We start from the raw sequence: 21521 nt of genomic DNA on the forward strand, positions 1-21521 counted from the left end.
TGAAAACAAGTTACAAACTGAAATTCTTGCAAATCATGTATTTGAAAAAGTGCTTGTACACATATGTGACGTACAAGGCTCCTTTCAAGTTAGACAAGAGCAGAACGCTTGATTGCCCTGGGGCAATAACTTGCTCTCCCTGGGGCAATACTGAAGTACTTTGCCCTCCAGGGACTGATCAGTGGACGCCTTGTTAATAAGACTGGAGCCCTGGGTGGGGATTGGGAGTGTAGCAGGGGACTCACCCTCCCTAAGGCCCTGAACCCTGTGCTCAGTTTGACCCACACGTCTCTGTCAATAAAAAGGCCAGGGTCTTGTTCCCGAGGGTCATCCTGCATCCTACAGCCTGCTCCAGGAAGCTCTTTCTTTCCTTTACCAGTGTGTGAGCAACAAATATATGTAATACATATGCAAACATATGACAATAGAGAGACTACAATAAAGCTGTCATAATTCATCAGTAAGACAAACAGCCCAATTTAAAATAGACAGCAACGTGAACAAGCATGTTGACATGTTACAGGACAAGCTGATGAGAGTCTGGATGGAAAACACATCACACACACACAGGGACAGCATCAGCAAAACTGAGTGTCTCCAGTTACAGAAGCTTCCTCAGGGCCTTTCGTTACCCCTCCTCTCCCCTGCCCCAGCCCAGGCACCACCTCTGTCCTGAGCACAGATGCAGGGCCAGTGTCCCATGATGGGAACCTATGTGATGAGACCCAGTGCAGAGCTGAGATGTCACCCTCGTGGAGGAGGAGATGGCGATGACAGGAAGGTGACGATGACGTCACTATGGCCTTGACGGCACAGCCACCACCCCCTTCAGCAACAGGGTGATTTGTTGCCTGTAAATCCCAGAGGTTTAGATAATGGAGATGTCTTTCACAAGAGGGAGGGAAGAACTCCAGAGCCATTGCTCAGAGTCCAGGCTCCACGTTGTCGGTAAACAGGGGCGAGGGCTGCTCTCCAGGCGCCGGGAGGCGCTGACTGACGACCAACCCACAAGCTCGCGCTGTTCTAGGCTCTGCACAGCGCTGGGGGAGAGACCGCGCCTCCAGAACCTCCTGCGCCGGCTCAGGGCCCCACAGACTCTAGAGTCCCCTGTGGGAGCCTCTTTCCAGTGAAAGGCCACAGTGGGAAGGGTCTAAGTCCAGCTGCTTCTGCCCCACCCAGAGTCAGGCTCTCAGTGGGGCTTCACTGGCCCCCAGACTGAGACTCTGTCAAGTGAAATCTGTTTCCAGAGGCCCGGCTGTGCCCTCTCAGAGCGGCCAGAGTCTTGCACCCTTACCCCATGAGCTCAGCATAGGGTGTCCCAGAGAGAGGGGAGGTCACACCCACTCACTGAGTCTCTGTCCTCCTGTCCTGTCCACCAGAACAAGGTGACCCCTGGACACTGACTGTGAGCAGCAGGGGCTGGACACTGAATGACCTGGTAAAGGAGGCCCAGGGGACCTGGGGACCTGCTTCCTCTGTGACACGCTGGTTCTGTTCCCTGTTGAATCCCTGGCTCTGGGGCTGCAGTGAAACCCTCTCCTGGTGTGGACCCTGCCCCTTCCAGATCCCCCAGGAATTTGCAGGAGCCCCTGTCCCCACCACTCACATGAACTCCTGACACGAGGCTACAGCGACAAGTGGGGTGAGCTCTGGGTCCCTCCCTCGAGCCTCCCTGAATCCCACGATCTCCGGCAGCATCAAGGCCAAGAGGCTGCCTGACTTGGTCTGGGGTGAGGGAACCCTCATCCCGTCGTGGGCACACACCCCTGTTGTGGGATGCCCCTGGAGCCTCCCCTGTCTGGTCACATAGTCACACACACACACACACACACACACACGCCTCCTCCCTGGTTGCTGAGGCTCTGGAATGACCCAGACCTGGCGCCCTAAGTGCCCTTCTCCTCCTCATCAGAATGTCCCTTTGCAAAGGCCTTTGTCCTCCCTCCCCAGCCACCTGCTGGGTGCGTCCAAGGACTGAGCCAGCCCGGCCCTGCAGACCCCACATGCTGTGGGAGTGGGGACACGGGGTCCTGAGGACTCAGCTGAGACTGAGGGAGGCGTTGGCATCCACAGCCGGCCACACTCATCTGGGCCTCGCACATGCTCGTCAGCCCCATGTTTCAAGGTCACCCAGGAGACCCCCTCAAACCTCCCTCCTTGACATCTGACACTCGCCTGTCATACCCGCTGCAGCTGCTGCTCTGGGTCCCCCTCCCCTGACCCTCTCCCCCCACCCCCCGCCCCGACTCCCTGGTTCTGCAAGGGGGCCGGATCCTCCTCCTGACCACCCGCGGACACACGGATGCTGCCTTCACCTGGACCCGGCCCAGGATCCCGCCCAAGTGCGCCCATGACACCTGGAGGAACCCCCCTAGCAGGTCCTGGCCACTTTCAACTGGAGTCAGCCCCTCCCGCCGGCGCCTTTCAAGACACCAAGCCCCACTCATGTCACCCTGGGCACAGGCGCATGAGGCCTTCATGGGCACTGTCGCCTCTGCCTGGGGCGAGGGGGCTTCTGAGACAATTCCGTGGATGCTGGATTCTTCGGGGCTCATCTTACCCCCACAACAGAATATGAGATGGGAGGAAAGAAACAAGGATCTCCTTGGTCTGTCACTGGTGGCTGAAGCCATAGACTGTTACAGGTGGTGCCCCTGGAAGGTGGCTGGTGAGGATAGACAGCCCCAGGGAAAATGCTAAAAAGTATTGAATTTGGGGGTGGGGGAACTGATAATAATATAAGGGACTGCAGAAGGGGCACGGTGCATTCAGTCTTTGGGATTCAAGGTGTTTTATCTTCAGCATTTGGGGTCAGGGGATTCGGACCCCACCACAGTAATCTTCCAGAAGGCTCTTGTGGGCCTCTGAAGGTGGAGGCCTCTGGCAGCCAACCTCAGAGAGGAAAAGTTTGGAGGCTTTGCAGGTGGCTGAGTGACTGAAACCGTTCCGGTTTTGCTGCAGTTACAGCCTGGCAGGGAAGGTGAAGACCCAGTGCCAGAGCTGGGCGCCTCTCTGAGCTGTGAGTGGGGCCATTCGTCAGTCGTTTGGCCACTACAGCTGAGTGTCACTTGTCCAGTGCTGGGCTGGGGCATCCTGGCAGCTCCGGGAGTGTCTCTTATTGTGTCTCCTATTGTCTTTGTGAGCTGTAATCTGGCCTGGAGTCTGGCTGCCACCTGGTCCAGGTCAGCAGAGGCAGAAAGACAGCATCTTGGACACGTGGCCTGTTGTTCCAGAGAAGAGCTCTGTGTCCTCAGTGGTGGGAAGAAGCCATCTTAGCTGCTTTTGGTTAGGACTGAAAAACACTGGACACGGCTTTGGCTAAAGTAAATGCCATTTTGGACCTCAGTAACTCTCTGTTTTTTCCTGCTTTGTTAAATAAATCCTTTTGTTGTTCTCTAAGCTTGAGTACTCTCGCAATTGTGCGCGTGGGTGAAGGACTCACACAGAGACCAGTAAAGTATTTGAGCAGTGCCCTTGGCCAGTTTAGTGCCCTTGCTGCCCTGTATCAGGTCTAGAGTAGAGCCACACGGGACAAGTGGATTAATAGAGTGCCCCCCTCATCTCAGGGGAAACGTCAAGAAAGTCTTTCAGGTGAGTGTGGTTGGGGCGGGGCCCAGCCATGAGCTCCTCCCCAGGAACAGGGAAGCGGGTGGAAGAAACAGATAAAGTGGGACCATCTGCCAGAGAGGTGGTTCCATCATGGCTGGGCACTGCGTGTGGGATGGCTCCTAAGAAGGAACAGGGGGAACAGCAACAGGAGGGGTCATCATCCGAGGTCCGCCCCACCATGAGCTTCCAGCCAGAGCCTCGTGCTTCACTACGAAAGCCCAGGTATCCCCCACGCCCCACTGTCCACAAGCTTGTTGTGCCCTTTACCTGTTTGGGGGCAACCAAAGGAGGATCAAAGGGGATTTTTCTCCCTGTGGTGAGAAGTGGAAAGAGGGGTCAGTTTCTTCCCTGGAGGCCACTTCAGCTACGGGAGCCTTCACAGGGTGCTCGGCCTCAGGTACTGGGGGGCCATGCCCAAGGCCTGGACAGGACAGCACAGGTCGCCAGCGGTGCCAACACTTGGTGTCCTGGGGTTTATTTCAATTTTTCTAATAGTGTCTTCACCAGTTGTGCTGCTGGTTAAGTTTGTTGGTGCATGAGGAGGGCAGGAGGAGGCCGAGAAGGAGGCTCAGGTGCAGGAGCTGGTGGAGCTGATAGAGAAGATGGTGGAGAGCAACGGAGGGACCTGCTTCTCTGATGCCATCTACAAGGACATAGAGGAAAAGCTGAAACAACAGGCGCAGAACCTGAAGAAAATCTGCACAGGTCAGTGAAATAATGAAATTTAAATGGTAGAAAAGGAAGATGCTGATCAACCCCAGGAAGACAGGAGACAAAACTGGCAGAGCTGCGGAGGCGATGTGAAGAGTGAATAAAAAATATAGAGGAAAAAACCAGGCGGGTGTGTTTGACAACATTGTGAATGCGGTCAAGGAGATACTGTCAGGAATAAAGGACTTCTTTACGAAGTAATGTCAACCTCAGCTTCCTTCCCAGTCTGCGGTGACACTAATGTAGTGCGTGTGTCCCCACGTGAGGCCGTGGCAGTGTCTCCTGTCTTCCTTGTCCCTGCACCCTGACCTTGCTCCCCGCCATGGAGCAGTAGGGTCTTTGTCCCTTGCTTGACGTGGGTGAACAGCAGGTGGCTGACGCAGCCCCAGGGACTTCTCAGGTGGAGTCAAAAACTGCCCCCTGCTCCCTTGGGTCCTCGCCCTGGACTTGGCCCCAAGAGCCCCCCGGAGAGGACTCCAAGTCACTGGCCCACCGGGGCTGACCCTCCATCTGCAGAGCAGGGGAGGCGACATGGACATGGAAGCTCCAGCTGCCCGTGGGCCCTCCCGTGTGCCTGAGAGCAACGGTGAGCCCCTCCCACACCCACCCCCATTCATGGGAAAAATAAATGGTTATTTATTTTTTTAGATTGATTTATTTATTTATACAAGCACTGGGTACAGTCAGAAGCGCGGGAGGGTGAGAGGATTCACCAGAGCCAGAGCGGGGAGCAGAGCAGGCAGAAGGACTGAAGTACACTGCTGAGGGGAGCAGCGGGCGGCAGTAGAGGTCTGGGCGTCATGTGGGACCCTTGCCGGCGGACGGGGATCGAACCGGCACTGCAGAGGCTACTTGCCCTCACTACTTCCCCCTGCAGCTGAAACAGTCAAATATAAAGTTTTGTGAATGAAGAAAAAAGCAAATAAGCTTGAAAAATCAAGAAATCAGTCTACCAGATAGGAAACGGTCTGTAATGAGGGCAGTGAGCCGTTGGCGCATAAATGGGAGCCAGAGCAGAAGCCTGGGCCTGCGGGAGCTGCAGAGACTCGGCACCACAGGCTGTGGCCTCCGTGCCTTCCCCCAAGCTGTGCGAGCAGAGAGACACCCGGGGGCTCTGCGCCGAGTCGGCGATGCTCTGCGGGAGTCTTGCTCCTGGAGCCTGATTCGGTCTATTTCCAAGAGGGCCTTCCCCTCCCGACAGTCACTCCCGCGTATTCACCGAGAAAGGCCCACGTGTCTGACTCTTGCTTCCAAACCTGCAGCATCTGGGGAGGCGGGCAATACAGGTGAAACAAGATTGATGTCTTGATAATTGTCTGGGTGGAGCCACATGGATTTCCTGATATCGGGCTCCTTGTCTGTGACGGGATTAAAGCTCCCACTGTGAGACCTGCCCGTGTGCTGTGTCCACGTCAGCGCCCTGAGCCCCCCACGCTACGTGCTTCATCATCTCAGCACGAGCCGCCAGGGGAAGCTGACTCCATCCATCCAGCTTTTCAAATAAGTGATGTAATGGGACTTACAATGCTGAGAAAAGTGCCCCAGGTGGCCCTGCTACCGGGGTTGGCAGAGGGGCCCACTTAGTGACCCCACATCCACCCTGAACCACTCACACTCCCACCTCCCCCTGGCTTCTTGGGCCCTGATTGCAAATGTGGGTGGCCTCACAGCAGAGACAGGCCAGGGTGGGGGGCAGAGCCCACTCTCTCCCTGACGGGGAGCTGCAGCAAGCCGGGACTCAGGGCAGAGGGTGGAGGCTCCACTTACGTTGTCCCTTAGGGGGCCCACCCTCACCAGAGCACCCCGTCCTCACCCCACCTCACGTTCGGGGCCGCAGCTTCTCTCTGGGACAGGCTGCCAGGACGCAGCAACCAGATTCTCCATTTCCCCCGTCACCGGTGACCTGAATGCCCCGGGAGCCCTCCCTCCGGTCACCACCCTGGCCAGTGAGGTGCAGGGCTGTGGTGCTGGTCAGGCCTGGCTCCTCTGACCCTGCACCAGCACTGCTCTGTCCAGTCAGTGTGGTCAGCAGATGGAAGATGAACCAGGTGATGGGCCAGCAGACACGGGGCCTCTGCACCACAGTCTCTTGAGGGCCCCTTGTGCTTGCTCACAACATGGTGGTCAAGTCCAGGGGTGACCACCCGAGGGAGCAGGGGGCACGTGCCTTCTCTACCTGAGGGTCACATCGGGTTGCTTCAGCCACCTGCTGTTTACAAAGCAGCCGCAAGGTCCATCCATTTCAAGGCAGGGGACACAGACGCCACAACTTAATGGAAGGAGTAACCAGGTCAGATTGTGGGAAGAGTTAGGAACCCAAGATAGATACTGTTACGGGCACATTTAGAAAATACAACTGACCATCTTGGCACATCGTAGTAGATTGAGAAGAAAAGCCGAAATTCACATCACACCCAAACCATGTCCAGCGCTTTGACAGCGTCTTCTAAGCACACTCTCAGCAGCTCCAAGGGCATTGCTCTGCTTACCTTGTCACTTGTTTTCGGTCCTCACATTGCCTCTTCAGAAGTGCAATGTTTCTTTCCCTTTCGTGGGGTTTATCAGCATATTCCTCTTCTACCAGTTTCATTTCATTGCATAACTGATTATCGTAGATATTCTTCAGGTTCTCATCCTGCTGTATCAGCTTTTCCTCTATGTCCTTGTAGATGGCGTCAGAGAAGCAGGCCCCTCCGTTGCGCTGCACCATCTTCTCTATCAGCCCCACCAGCTCCTGCACCTGAGCCTCCTTCTCGGCCTCCCCCGCCCTGTTGTTGAAGGCGCAGCAGCGGCCCCCACACTCCCTGACGATGCTTCTGAGATTCTCGTGAGCCTGAGCTATGAAGCTACTCAGGCTGCGACTGCCCAAATCTTCCTCGCCCATGAACGAGAAGATCATGTGCTTCCTGGCGGAATCCCCGAAGACATTCTTGATCAGCGCGATGGTTTTCAGCTCCTCTATGTAGCGGTCCAGCTGCATCACCATGACGACGGCGTGGGGCCCCGGGGCGAGGACAGGACGCACTGGCTGATCTCCCCACAGGTGGTGTCCAGGCGCTCCTTGGTGTCAAAGAGCCCCCGGGGTGTCGACCACTAAAAGCCTCTTCCCCGGCCATTCCCAGGCTGCTGCCTGGCGCGTCTTGGTGACAGTGGTTATGGAGCGTGTTTCCTGTGGTACTTTTCCCATGGGGTGACTCGGCCAGAGTGGGGCCTTTAAGGGGGCCTGGGCCCTCGCTGTGCCCGGCTGTGCTCCTCCATAGCCTCCAGGCCCTGGGGGTGGGGGGCCTTGTGGGGGAGGGTAGGGTGAGCTCTGAAGCCCCCCTCCGTACCCAGCCCCAAGATGAGCGGTAAGTCTGCTCGCTCCTCCGGCGTGTGAGCTCACGGTCGTTCCCGGAAAATAACTCGAAGCGGGAGGTGAGACCAGGTAGCCCTCGGTCCTCTGCCGGGTGTGGCGCAAGGCCTGTTCTCTGCAGGAACCGCACAGGCCGCCTGCCCTGCAGCAGGCTGGGCTCACAGGACACCCTCCCAGGCAGCGCCGGGGCTTCAGCTTCTCAGGTAACACCTGCCGAACGCGGGGGGCAGAGGGCGTGCTTTGGCATGTGCAGCGCGTTGTTCCTCTTCACCCTCTATCATTCCTCTGGTGTCTTGTTTTTGTCAGAAAAAAAGATCTAAAGGTCAACTATTCCAAACCTCAATGACTGTGTTGGGGGACACGCGTCAGCTCCAAGCTGGTTTGCCGTGACAATGTCTACGCCTGAAGTCGCCCCACCCAGGCGGCTCACGTCTTGCACACACTCGGGGAAGGGCACGTTCAGAGGCGCCTGCAGCCACCTGCCTGCGCCAGCGGCCAGCGTCCCGCCCGTGGGCCTGCCCCGGCCACGCGTCACCATGGGGACCAGGCCCAGCTCCTGACCAGCTGCTGTCTGCCGGCCAGAGAAGCTGATCACTGCCGCAAGAACCTTGGTTCTGTCTCCAGGACTTCCTGAGGGGCGGAGGCTGAGTCGTGGTGTCTCTCCTTGGGACGCCCCAGGCCTTCCCTTCAAGCTGCCCGTTCTGTCACTTGGTGGCTTTTCTGTAAATCCTAGGTAATTGTGTTGCTGATTCAAGAAAGGCCTTTGAAGGAAAGAAAGGAAACCTGAGCTCCTCGCCCACACCTGTGCTGCCCTCTGTGGTCACCTCCACGCCCCTTAGGATGCCTCCCCCTGGAGACCCCTCATCCCGGCTGACTGTTCGCCCCCAGGTGCTCCTCGTGCTGGCGAAAGAAGCATCAGCAGTAAAGGGGGGGCTGTTCTCTGCCCTGTCGCCACAGGGAAAACAGCAAATACCCCTGGAAGAAGCCCGTGTGACGTCGTGCTCAACAATCGCCGATTTGTCACACAAAAATAACCTCCATGTGTGAGGCCCTGCAGGTGGGTGATGCCCTTATTTACCAAAGCACCCCACGGTGGGGAGGAACCGAAACCCGGTGACCCCCAAGGCCCGGAACTTGTCAGGGTGCTTCGGCGGACCCCACGGAGATCAGTAACAGTTCCTCCTCCCCCACAGACGCGGGTGATAAAGTGAAACAAAACAGCCAGAGTCTGGGAAGATCCTCTCATTTAAAATCACAGGATGCGCAGAAAATCCCCCGTGGCTGTGTCACTGTTAGGGGGAAAAGGCGGTCCCAAAGCAAATTTCATACAGGCTTTGTGGACTCCACCCCCACCCCAGGCCAAAGCCAAAGACACTGGGAACTCCACATCCCATCCCCACCCAAGGGAAGGTGGCTGGGACCTGAGGGTGGGGTTAAGCAGCCAGGTGGATACAAAAGGCAGACACGTGGGCTTTGGGGGGCTCTCTCCATTTTGGGCTCTTGGCCAGCAGCAGCGTCCGGTCAGCTCTGAGAGTGACTTTGGGGTTTCCAGGTCGTCGGATCGGGTAGGACACATTAAAGACTTTATTTCCCTATTTTCTCCCTGAGTTGTACATTTTCCTTATTTCCTTTCCTCTTGTAAATAAACCTTTTATTAACCCTTTTGTGTGTGTCTGTAGTAGAGTATTCATAAGTCCCTTTAAAGCGCGCGGGTGAGGACCCAGCCAGGAACCCGTTTAATATCGGGGTTGCTCTATAACAGCTTGGCGCCCAAACGTGATTTGCAAGTTTCACCCGTGGCTGACCAGCCCAAAGTAATTTTTCTTGCGTTGGTCACCATAAAAGCGCATTAGGCCTGCAGGACTCGCAGTGAAACTCTTTGTTTCACGTCTTGAAAAGTTTTTTTTTTTTTCTTTTCTCCGCGCATACGGCTGTTGTGGGTGTGGTTTTGACCCAAAGGTGGCCTCAACCATGAACTTCAGCAGTTTAATCCCTAACTTGAGTTCTTTCAGTTTTTTTCCGGCCTTGAATTTAAGTAGCCTTTTTCCATTAAATATTACCACCAGTTTGATAAGTGTAAATAATTGGATTAGACCTAGCTTATGGCACGTGATTTTAATTCTGTATACATATATGAATGGTTTACAAGCCATCCCTTTGCAGTCTGTGCTTCTAGGTGTTTTTTTGGTAATGTGCATAGGCGCCATGTGCTACATTCTTGTTTCTATGAGAAGTAGTGGTTGTACTTCACATACTGAGAATGTGCTGCAACAAATTCAAGCTCTTAACTTAGCGATGAAACAACAAAATCAGGCTTTTGAGTCAGCTTTTCAAAGCGTGCAGCATCAAGTGCAACGACAAAATCAGATTTTTGAGTCAGCTTTTCAAAGCATGCAGGATCAAGTGCAACGACAAAATCAGGTTTTTGATTCAGCTATTGGCAGTGTGAGGGACGAAAATCGTAACATTTTTGAGTCCGCCTTTAAAAGTGTGCAGGACCAGATACAGGCCGCCCTCCATGAATGGGATATGACGCAGAAAAAGGCTAGAATAATGGTGCAGAGAAGAGATAAATGTTCTCCTTCCCATGAGGACTGCAGAAAGGCAGACATAGAAGAGGAGGAAGATATTCATATGCTAAATACCTTAAACTCGTGGGGACAAAGGCTTTCTCCACGTGAAGTGGCCCCTCCCGCACAGAGTCCTGAGGCTTCAGGACAAGGGCCTTCACCACGTGACCAGGCCCCTCCTGAGGCCCCTCCCGCACAGATTCCTGAGGCTTCACAGCCTCCATTGCCCTCCAGGGAGGTAGTTATCATGGCGTCTCCTCCCCACACTAGGAGCGGCACCCATTTTGGCAGTAACGACCGCTCTGTGGCAGGACAGTTTCCTCTTCGCCAGCTGCCGATGGGTGGCGTGAATGAAGAGGGGAGACCTGCTGGGTACTTTTGGTCGCACCGTCCTTTTTGCACCGGGGACCTCCAAACTTGGAAGAACTCTGTTCCCCCGTACCGGCAGGCTCCTAAGAGGATGGCGGACTTGTTCGCCTCCGTTTTTCTCTCCCACCGCCCTAACTGGGCAGATATACAGATGATGTTACAAGTTTTACTAGGTCTAGATGAGCGGAGGATAGTAGTGAGGAAAGCCAGGGAGGAGGCTGCACGTCTCCGCCAACAGGATAGCCAATCCCCAGAGCCACAGATTGCTGTCCCAGAGGTAGATCCTAAATGGGACCCCAACAATGGAGGACTGGCGAAGTTGGATCTCTATAAAAAATGTTTATTGGTAGGACTGGAGCAGGGAATCCCCAAACATAAAAATGTTAACAAATTATTGGACCTTACACAAGGGGCTAATGAGGATCCATCAGAGTTCCTTGAGAGGATTATTCAGACGTATAGAGACCACACGGATATAAATCCGGATGCCCCAGAAAATGCTCATTTGTTCACTATGGTGTTCATCACATATTGTGCTCCAGACATAAGGAAACAGTTAGCAAAGGTAGACGGCGTCACAGAGATGAGTCCGTCCCAGGTAGTGGACTTAGCATTTAAGGTTTATAATAATAGAGAGGACAGGAGAGAGGACAGGAGACCGAAACCTGCGACAGTTTTTGTACAAAGAGAGCACAGGCCAAGGTTTCGGGAAAACAGTAATGGACGGAGATGTGAACCCCTAGGAAGAGATCAGTGTGCTTTCTGTAGGGAAGAGGGACATTGGAAGGACAGTTGTCCCAGGTTACAGGACAGAGGCAGACGCAGTAATTCCAGCAGACAGGATAGAAGACCGAGGACACCACGACAGGATGATTCACGTAGGGGCTACAGGAGGGAATATAGGAGGGGTACACAGAACCAGGAACCAAGGAGAGAGGAAAGGAGACAGATGTTAGCACAGAGTAGAGGCTCAGATGATGATAGGGAATACGGACGGAGAAGGAATCGAGAGCCCAGCACAGAGGACAGGAGACCAGTGATAGCACAGAGTAGGGTCTCAGGTGAAGATAGGAGGGAATATAGACAGAGTAGAAGGAATCGGGAGCCAAGTGTGGAGGAAAGGAGACAAATGATAGTTCATGGAGAAGGTTCAGATGAAGAATAGGGGTGCCCAGGGGTTCCACTAGATCTTAAACCCATCAAAATAACCCCCTCGGAGCCCCGGGTAACCCTCGCTGTGGGGGACCGTCTGATTGATTTCTTGGTGGACACTGGAGCAACATACTCAGTTTTGAATTCGAAATTAACTAAAATGAGCAAAAAGACTGCAGCAGTCATTGGAGTTACAGGAAAGTCACAACAGACACCCTTCCTGCAACCTTTGGAGTGCCGGCCGGGCACCACACAGCTCCAGCACAGCTTCCTGTACATGGAAGAGTGTCCAATCCCTCTCCTTGGTCGTGACCTTTTAAGTAAGCTCAATGCACGAATTATATTCTCACCCAAAAATCAGAGGCTTCACCTACAGCTTCCTCCAGAGCATGCTCTGCGATTCCAGATGTTGCTTACTCAAGATGCTCCACCAAAAAGTGAAATTTTACCTCCAGAAATTGTTGAAAGAGTAAGTAAGTGGGTTTGGGCTGATGGAACCCCAGGACGTGCGAAAAATGCTGAGCCTGTAAGGATAGAAGTGATAGAGGGGAGCAAAACCCCGAGAAGGAAACAATACCCCTTAAGGGAGGAGGCCTTGAGGGGAATTGAGCCAGTATTGAAAAGGTTCCTTCAATCTGGACTCATTCGGCCCTGTCGCTCACCGTACAATACTCCAATTCTGCCAGTGAAGAAACCCCATACAGGCGAGTACCGTTTTGTCCAAGATTTAAGGGCTATTAATGATATTGTTCAGGATTTACATCCCACTGTGCCTAATCCGTACACCCTATTAACTGCAATACCTGGTGACTATGGGTGGTTTTCAGTATTAGACCTGAAGGATGCCTTTTTCTGTATCCCAATTGATGTCCAGGATCAACCACTTTTTGCCTTTGAGTGGCAGGACCCTAAGTCCAAGAGCACTCTCCAGTATTGTTGGACTGTGCTTCCACAGGGATTTAAGAACTCCCCAACTATTTTTGGGGAAATACTGGCCAGGGATCTCAGGAAGGTTCAACTAAACCAGGGTGTCTTATTGCAATATGTAGATGATTTATTGATTGCAAGTCCAGACTACGAATCTTGTCTGGAAAATACCATAGTGGTACTGAACCACCTGGCAAAATGTGGCTACAAGGTGTCACCTAACAAGGCACAGATATGCAAACAAACTGTGACGTATTTGGGGTTTGAAATCAAGAAAGGCAGACGGAGCCTGATGACGGAAAGAAAACAGGTAATTTCAGCCCTTAGAATCCCCAGTAACCGGCGACAGTTGTGCGGATTTTTGGGTATGGCTGGGTTTTGTAGGATTTGGATTCCTAATTTTGGACTAATAGCAAAACCTTTATATGATGCTCTCAAAGGCCTGGACTCTGAACCTTTGTCTTGGACTCCGGAATGTCAAAAGGCTTTTGATGAAATAAAAGTAAAGTTGATTTCAGCACCAGCATTAGGACTTCTGGATCTTAGGAAGCCATTCAGACTTTATGTACATGAGAGACAGGGGGTTGCCCTAGGAGTGCTGATCCAATTGTTGGGACCAGAAATGCAGCCCGTTGCATATCTGTCCAAACAGTTGGACCACACCACTAAGGGATGGCCTTCATGCTTGCATGCTGTGGCTGCCACTTGTGACCTCCTACACGAGGCAGAGAAGTTTACATTGGGTCAGCCCATCACTGTGTGTGTGCCACATCAGGTTTTGACATTGCTGGAGCAGAAGGGTGGACTTTGGTTAACCGCTGGGCGAATGGGAAAATATCAAGCAGCTCTGTTGGACAATCCTAATGTGAAACTGCAGGTTTCTAATTCCCTGAATCCTGCCACACTGCTTCCAAGCAATGCAGACGGACTTGAGGATGACACTTTAATCCATAACTGTTTAGAAACCATAGACACAGTGTATGCCAGCCGACCAGATCTAACGGACCAGCCTCTGCTGGATCCAGAGTGGGAGCTATTTACAGATGGCAGCAGCTTTATGGATCAAGGCCGTCGATGTGCTGGATATGCAGTGGTGACGCTCCAGAACACCGTAGAAGCCAAGGCTCTTCCGGCAGGTACATCAGCACAGAAAGCCGAATTAATAGCCCTGACCCGTGCCTTGGAACTCTCAAAAGGTAAAAGAGTCAATATATTTACTGACTCCAAGTACTCTTTTATGATTCTCCACATGCATGGGGCCATTTGGAAGGAGCGGGGACTTCTTACGGCTAGTAACAAGGATGTCAAACACCCATTAGAAATCCTGGCCTTGTTAAAGGCAGTAGCTTTACCATCAGCTGTCGCTGTGATGCACTGTCCTGGCCACCAAAAGGGTGGGTCTGACTTGGCAAAGGGCAACAGGGCAGCTGATCGGGCAGCTAAGGCCGCTGCCCGTTCTGCCCTCCAGGGTGCACTCATCCCTCTTGTGGACCTGACTCAGGATGCTCCTGAATACACCGAACGGGATGAGGAGAGAGCTCGTGCATGGGGATTTACTGAGTTTGACCCCAGCTCTACTTGGAGAGTAAACTCCCATGGGATGATACTCCTCCCGGAGGCCCTGGTATATCCGGTGCTAAAACATCTTCACGAAGGATCCCACTATGGGAGAGATGCCTTATTAGAAACTGTGCGCCCATATTTGAAGGGACCATATTTGCATAGAATAGCACAACGGATCACCCGAGGTTGTCAACTATGTGCCAGGAATAACCCCAAGACTGACTCCCACCCCAAAGCCGTTGGGGTTCAATATCGAGGCAAGTGCCCTTTTGAGGACTGGCAGGTGGACTTTACACAAATGCCTAGAACAACAGGCAACTTCAAATACCTGTTGGTTTTTGTGGATACGTTCTCGGGATGGGTGGAAGCATTTCCCACAAAGACGGAAAAAGCTTCTGAGGTTGCAAAACAGCTGCTAAAGGAGATAATTCCTCGTTTTGGGTTGCCGGATTCTATCCAGAGTGATAATGGGCCAGCATTTGTCTCAGATGTTACTCATGCAGTGAGCAGTGCGTTACAGATCAACTGGAAATTGCATGCTGCATGGAGACCGCAGTCTTCTGGGCAAACAGAAAAGATGAACCACACCTTGAAGAAAACCTTGGCGAAACTGTGCCAAGAAACACAGCTTCGTTGGGACCAGGTACTATCCCTTGCCCTCCTCCGCATAAGAGTGGCACCTAGAAGTGGGCTACAATTAAGCCCCTTTGAAATTGTGTTTGGAAGACCCTTCCAGGCCTCAGTTCTGAAAGCCAGTCCGGAAATAGCTCAAGATTGCCGGATTACACAATATGTGAAACACATCCAGGAGGTTCTAACAGTGATTCATAACTTTGCAACCTCAAGAATCTCTATGCCTCCTGATCAACCATTGCATCCCTTCAAACCTGGAGATCAGGTCTTACTGAAGACCTGGCAGAGTGGGGATGCCCAAAACCAGTTGTCAGAAAAATGGACTGGTCCATATGATGTTTTGCTAAGCACACATACTTCTCTGAAACTTGCAGGAATAAAACCCTGGGTACATCATTCCAGAGTTAAGAAAGCGCCAGAAGGAACGGACCCAGAGACGAAGTCCCATTGGTCTTGTGAACCCATTGAAGACTTGAGATATTTATTTAAGAAACAGAAAGAAACTTGAATGTTACTGACTTCTTTTCCAGTTATTGTTGCAGGATACCCATGAACTCGTTTTTTTTTCTGAAGAAACCCTGAGAAGAAAAAAACTACCATGCTCTAACCAATCTCTTCCTTGCAAAGTTTAGGAGATGTGAAATGACATCTAGGATCATGCATATGCTGACAGTATTTTTTTTTTCTTTCATACAAAGGTTTTTAATCTTGATTTTGTTATTTCCTATCAACTTTTGTTTTTTTTTTACTTTGAAGTTTTTTTGTTTCCCTGCTTGTTTTTTTATTATTACTTTGGCCTATCAGACAAACTGCAGTTGTATGGGATATCCCACGCGTGATGAATGGTAACTAAAGAGCTCTTTGTGTCTATATGTTGTCTGTCTGTATGTCCTTGTGTCTAACCGTCTTGACCTCCAGTGATTGACAAATTGGTATACATGGTGCCCATAGACATTGAAAAAAAAAAAAAAAGAGTCTCTAGTTATGAGAAAAACAAAAAGTTATGGTTTGATTGTCAACATTGTGCTACTGAACTAAGCCGGTGCCTTCATAGAGATTGAATATTGTTGTTTCTGTTACTTTTCTGATATTTATGGCAAAGCTTCCCAGAAATCTAAATTCAAGTACAAATTTGGTGGCCTGTCATTTGACTGATGCAAGGAAATTTTGTGGAACCTCAGTAGAGCTCCTGAGACACTCCACGAAGTTTCTCCTTTTCCTCCTGGGAAAGCATTACATGAATTTGTTCTATTTGGCTTTTACCTAATGAAGTAAAACTGGAAGGGAAGCATTGTCACTTGGGAAAATGGTAAAAACTTTGGTATGTACAATATGTTAACAGTAGTATCGGGTATGTATGTAAATTGTCAATGGTGATTGTCACCTTGTAATATTGTATAATTCAATTGTTTCACATCTACAGAAATTGTTTCTGGAAATATAGGGAGAAAAGGTCTCAACAGATTCCTATTGATGGAACTGTTGAGAGTAAAAACTTTCCTACAAAGGACTGAATAGACCTGGAAATACACCTGACATTTACTAAGGTTTCTTTGACATAATACTGGAAATTTTTTTTTATGCATTCTGTCCTGAATCCACGAAAGTTTTGTTTTGTTTTGTTTTGTTTTGAGTAACCAGGATCTGCAGAAAGGTTGTAATTTTTTTCCAGCAAAGCTAACTTGTCACTTTTTCTCTCCCCTTGATACCAACACAGCATACAAATAGTGGTAGTAATTTTTGCTACTTATCTTAGAGTCTGTTTTTGCATAACTTCCATAGGGATTTTGCCTGTTTTAACAAAAAAATCGGACACGAGTTTGATTGTGTGGCTTTGTGTGGAGTTCTTCCAAAAGTTGAAAAAGAGCTGAACCAAGAAGAGGAGAACCTGTTTGCCTTGTTCGTAGGGTTCCAGAGACCTCCAAAGAAGGTGAGGAAGCTGCCTCCATTGGCAGGACTGGACAACCCGGCCAACGAAAATTTCCTGGTACCCTCGAGAAGAGGAAAGCCCAGGTGGAGTCTGATGAGACCAACTTTATACCTGAAGCCTACATCGACTGGATGCCACCAGTTCGCTCTGATCCTGTATGGAATATTTCAACAAAGCCAGCTAAAATTGCTGTTAGTTATTTCTACTCTGTGATTTTATGCAAAAATAGGAAAAATGGTTTAAAAGTAGATTTAGTTTGCAAACTTTTGCTTTGCTGTTAAAAGTTTGGAATCAAGGTTGAGAAAATTTGTGTTTTTACATCAGTTGAACCATTTTAAGATTTTTTTTCTTCCTGAAATTTTTTACATATCTGCTGACTTGTTTTGGCTAACGCCTCCAGATATTTTTTTTGGCTTAAACTGATGAACTATTTTTCCTGGAGTGGAGGACTTTTGCTTTCCACAATGGACAAATACCTGGAGAGACTGGTTTTCTTTCACACTGGAGCCTGACAAAACGTTCATCTGAGACTGCATCCCAACCTCCATATATTTGATCTTCATCACCATGGAAATGGTGGCAACAAGTGAAAGGGGGGAATTGTTAGGGGGAAAAGGCGGTCCCAAAGCAAATTCCATACAGGCTTTGTGGACTCCACCCCCACCCCAGGTCAAAGCCAAAGACACTGGGAACTCCAAATCCCATCCCCACCAAAGGGAAGGTGGCTGGGACCTGAGGGTGGGGTTAAGCAGCCAGGTGGATACAAAAGGCAGACACGTGGGCTTTGGGGGGCTCTCTCCATTTTGGGCTCTTGGCCAGCAGCAGCGTCCGGTCAGCTCTGAGAGTGACTTTGGGGTTTCCAGGTCGTCGGATCGGGTAGGACGCATGAAAGACTTTATTTCCCTATTTTCTCCCTGAGTTGTACATTTTCCTTATTTCCTTTCCTCTTGTAAATAAACCTTTTATTAACCCTTTTGTGTGTGTCTGTAGTAGAGTATTCATAAGTCCCTTTAAAGCGCGCGGGTGAGGACCCACAGCCAGGAACCCGTTTAATATCGGGGTTGCTCTATAACATCACGAGCAGGCGAGCGGAGCCACTGCTGTCTGTCGTCAGGTTGTGAATGTCACCAAATGTCTCCTTTAAGGTGTCGGGCCTTGGGCCTCCCCTGGTGGTGCAGCGGTTGAGCGCTGGGCTGCGAGGCTGCTGGCAGCCTCTGGAGCACTGGTTCGTTCCCCAGCCGCTGGTGAGGGTCCCACAAAAAAAAAAAAAAAAAAAGGTGTCGGGCCTTAGACAGCTCCCTCCTGTCCCGTTACCTGAACATGTGTTACTCGTGCCCACACAGCAGTACCGGGCTCTCGCGATGCTTCACAGCAGCTTTGTTCATCCCCAAACTGGGAGGCGAGTGGAGAAGTGAGCGGTGCTCCCTGGGCGGTGGGTGCTGTGCAGCCCCAAGGAGAAATGAGCTGCCGCCTCGGAAAGATGGAAAAATCGCCAATGTCATGACGAAGGGAAAGACACTGGCCTGGAAACCCTGCCTCCTGCATAAGTGCAGGGTCAAGGAGTGTCAGGCTTCCTGCCCTCCCGCCATCAGGATGGATGATGGACCCTGCGGTCCTGAATGCCTGCCTGATGGCGGCACCTGGAGTGGCGTGTGGGCGTGCGTAGGTGGCACACCTGGGCTGAGAAACTGGGCTTATGAAGGCGGCTTCAGGGGGACGCCAGGAGCAGAGCAGAACCACCAGAAGAGAGAGAAGCAGAGGCCACGAGAGAACGCCAGGGAGCCCTGGAAGAGTGGAGACTTGCTGGGGGCTGGGAGGCCTGCCCGCCTCCAGGGTCCCTCCCCCCACAACGGCACCCCTGCCTGCCATGTGCCTGGTGAATCCCAATAAAAGCTGCAAAAGCCACCGAGGGCTCCAGGACTCTCTCCTCTACCCCGACTGCATGGAATCATAGAGAACCTGCGCTGTCCCTTCCTGCCCCTACAACAAGCCAACTGTGGGCACTCTGGAAAAGGCAGGGGGAGGAGACACTCAGGTTAGTGGCTGCAGGGGGTGGGGGGATGAGCAGGTGGAGCACAGAGGGCTTCTGGGCAGCAGAACCGTCCTGGGAGACTCTGACGGTGTCACTCCACATCCGAACCCCATCCGACGGGAGCTCCCTGCAAACTATGGGCTTTAGTTAATAATGCTGTGGCTGTATCAGCTTATCAACTGCAACAACTATACCTCATTAATACGAGGTGTTCGTGACAGGGGAACTGTGAGGAACTTGACTTTTCTACAAGCCTAAAACACCTCCCCCAAATGAAAGTCTATTTATTTTTTTAAAGGCCGGATGAGAAGAGGCGAAGATGAGGAAGGGGCTGAGGAAAGGGGGGATTGAGAGAGAAGGTGGGATGGGGAGGTGGTGGGGTCCAGGAGGGGGTATCAAAGGTGAGAAAGGATAAGAGAAAGGGGGGGGCAGGGCGTGGGGCAAGACTTGCGGCTTCCCTGTCCTCTCCAGACACACCATTCCCTCTAACTCTACCCCATTCCCCGCCCAGAAGCTCTCTGAAGACTCTTCTTTTGGGTTTTCCTGGAGGCGTCACTTCACAGGCGTGACTCAGGAACTCCCTGACCACTGACAGTTGACCTGACTTCCAGTCCCTCTACTCCCCAGAGGTCACCGATGGGGCTGGAAGTTCCAACCCCTTAAGCACAGGGTTGGTTCCCCTGGCAGCCAGTCCCCACCCTTGGGTGTTTGCCTTCATTAACAGAACAGGAGACACCTCTAATGTTCTCAACACAGGAGATTCCAAGGGTTTGGGGGAGCTGAGAGACAAACTGCTGATAAAGGTCAGACGTGTGTGGGGAATATTTGGGTCATCAAAATGAAAAAATTATGTATTTCCAATGAAATATTTCTAATAAATGACAAATATTGTTCCATTCCCCCCTCTTCTCTCCTTAGAGGGGCATGGCTGATTTGTAGACAAACACGCAGCCTTGACCTCTACCTCCTGCACCTGTTGGGTGGTGGTCCTTGTCTGCCGGTCTCTGAAGACCTCCTGACTGGCACCCAGGATGCCTTGAGCAGGCACAGCCCAGAGTCTGATTCTCGGGCAGGGTCCCCAAGGGTGCTTCTCCCTGGTGTTCCCACAGCTCAGCTCCTGTGGGTTTAAACTTTTTGGGCTGGCCTGGCAGTGACTCACTCCACCTTGAATATCTGCTAGAGAGTGTGTCTGGCTGCAGGTTAAAGTAGCTTAATAGACACAGGCTTCAATTTGATACAAGAAGTTTACTGGGCCTCCCCTGGTGGTGCAGCGGTTGAGTGCTGGGCTGCGAAGCTGCCCGCAGCCTCTGCAGCACCAGTTCAATCCCAGGCCACCGGTGAGGGTCCCACATTGCGCGACAGACCTCTCCGGCCGCCCGCTGCTCCCCTCAGCAGTGGATTTCGTCAGTCTGCCTGTTCTGTTCCCCGCTCTGGCTCTGGTGAATCCTCTCACCCTCCCGCGCTTCTGACTGTACCCAGTGCTTGTATAAATAAATAAGAAAATCTTAAAAAAAAAAAAAAGGTTTACTGATGTAAACTCAGAGCTAACAAAAGTATCCAAAGATCTTGATTGTTTCTTCCCCCACCTGCCCTGTGCTTTGCAAGTAACTTTTGACCACAAAGAGGCAAGATGGCTGCTTTCCTTCCAGCCTGGAGTCTGGACCACAGGTGAAATGAAGTTAGGAGCCATAAGGGAGACCGCATGGCATTTGTATTACTAAAGCAACGCAAACCCAGGAAGCACAGGAACCTGCTTCTATCTCTTGGTCATGTGGTCCCCACACCTTCAGACACACGGAGCAATTGAGAATTTCACAGGGCCCTTGACTTTATGAGCTTTATTGTAGTTTTGTTCCCAAGGAGGGGGGAACAGTGGCCACTGGGCAGAGAGCAGAGCAAGTACCAAGGAGCCAGTACCGAGGAGCTAATACCAAGCACAAGCAGAGCTAGTACCAAGGTGGTCTGCTCTCCCTGGCCCCAACAAGGACCTCACCAACACCCTTAAGTTGAATTCCTGACAGTCTCCAGCCAAGGAGTTCTATAATTCTAACCTCTTGTTTGTCCACACATGAGCCACAGAATGGAGAGGAAAACAAAACCTCAGAGTGACAGGGGGAAGGGTGTCCTGAGCAAACTCCATACAGGCTTTGTGGCTCCCACCCCCATGACACTGGGAACTACAAATCCCATGATCCCCAAAGGGAAGACTGCGAGGACCCGAGGGCGGAGTTCAACAACTAGGCTCTCTTTTTGGGTATTTAACTGGCCATGTGGCTGGGGGTCGCCCCTTTTTGGCCACCAGGCATGCGAGGTTTTTGGCAGCTGGGCGGGTCATTGGGATTCCAGGTCAGCAGAAAGGGTAGGACGCATTTGTGAACTTATCTCCCTCTTTTTCTCCCTAAGTTATTCATTTCCCCAATTCTCCTTCCCTTGTGAATAAACCTTTTATCAACCTTTTGTGTGTGCCTGCAGTTTAGCATTCATAAGTCCCTTTTAAGCGCGTGGGTGAGGACCCACAGTCAGGCCACCCCATTTTATATCGGGTTTTGCCCTGTAACAAGATCATGAGTCGGCTTCCACGGTGACAGAGAGACGGGAACACGGTGAACACCCATTAGATAAGCTTGGGGTAAAGTATCGAGAATCAAATACCAAAGAGCACCCCAGCCAGCA

General features: G+C 51.5%; 1 pseudogene across 1 annotated transcript; it reads right to left on the reverse strand.

The window, feature by feature from the left end:
• Nucleotides 1–6805: 6805 nt before the first annotated feature.
• Nucleotides 6806–7507, reverse strand: LOC311169027 (GTPase IMAP family member 7-like; annotated as a pseudogene). The gene has a single exon. The product of its transcript is annotated as a GTPase IMAP family member 7-like (transcript).
• Between the last annotated feature and the right edge of the window lie 14014 nt (nucleotides 7508–21521).

Source organism: Talpa europaea, assembly GCF_964194135.1.
Source record: "Talpa europaea genome assembly, chromosome: 3".
Classification (NCBI taxonomy): Eukaryota; Metazoa; Chordata; class Mammalia; order Eulipotyphla; family Talpidae; genus Talpa; species Talpa europaea.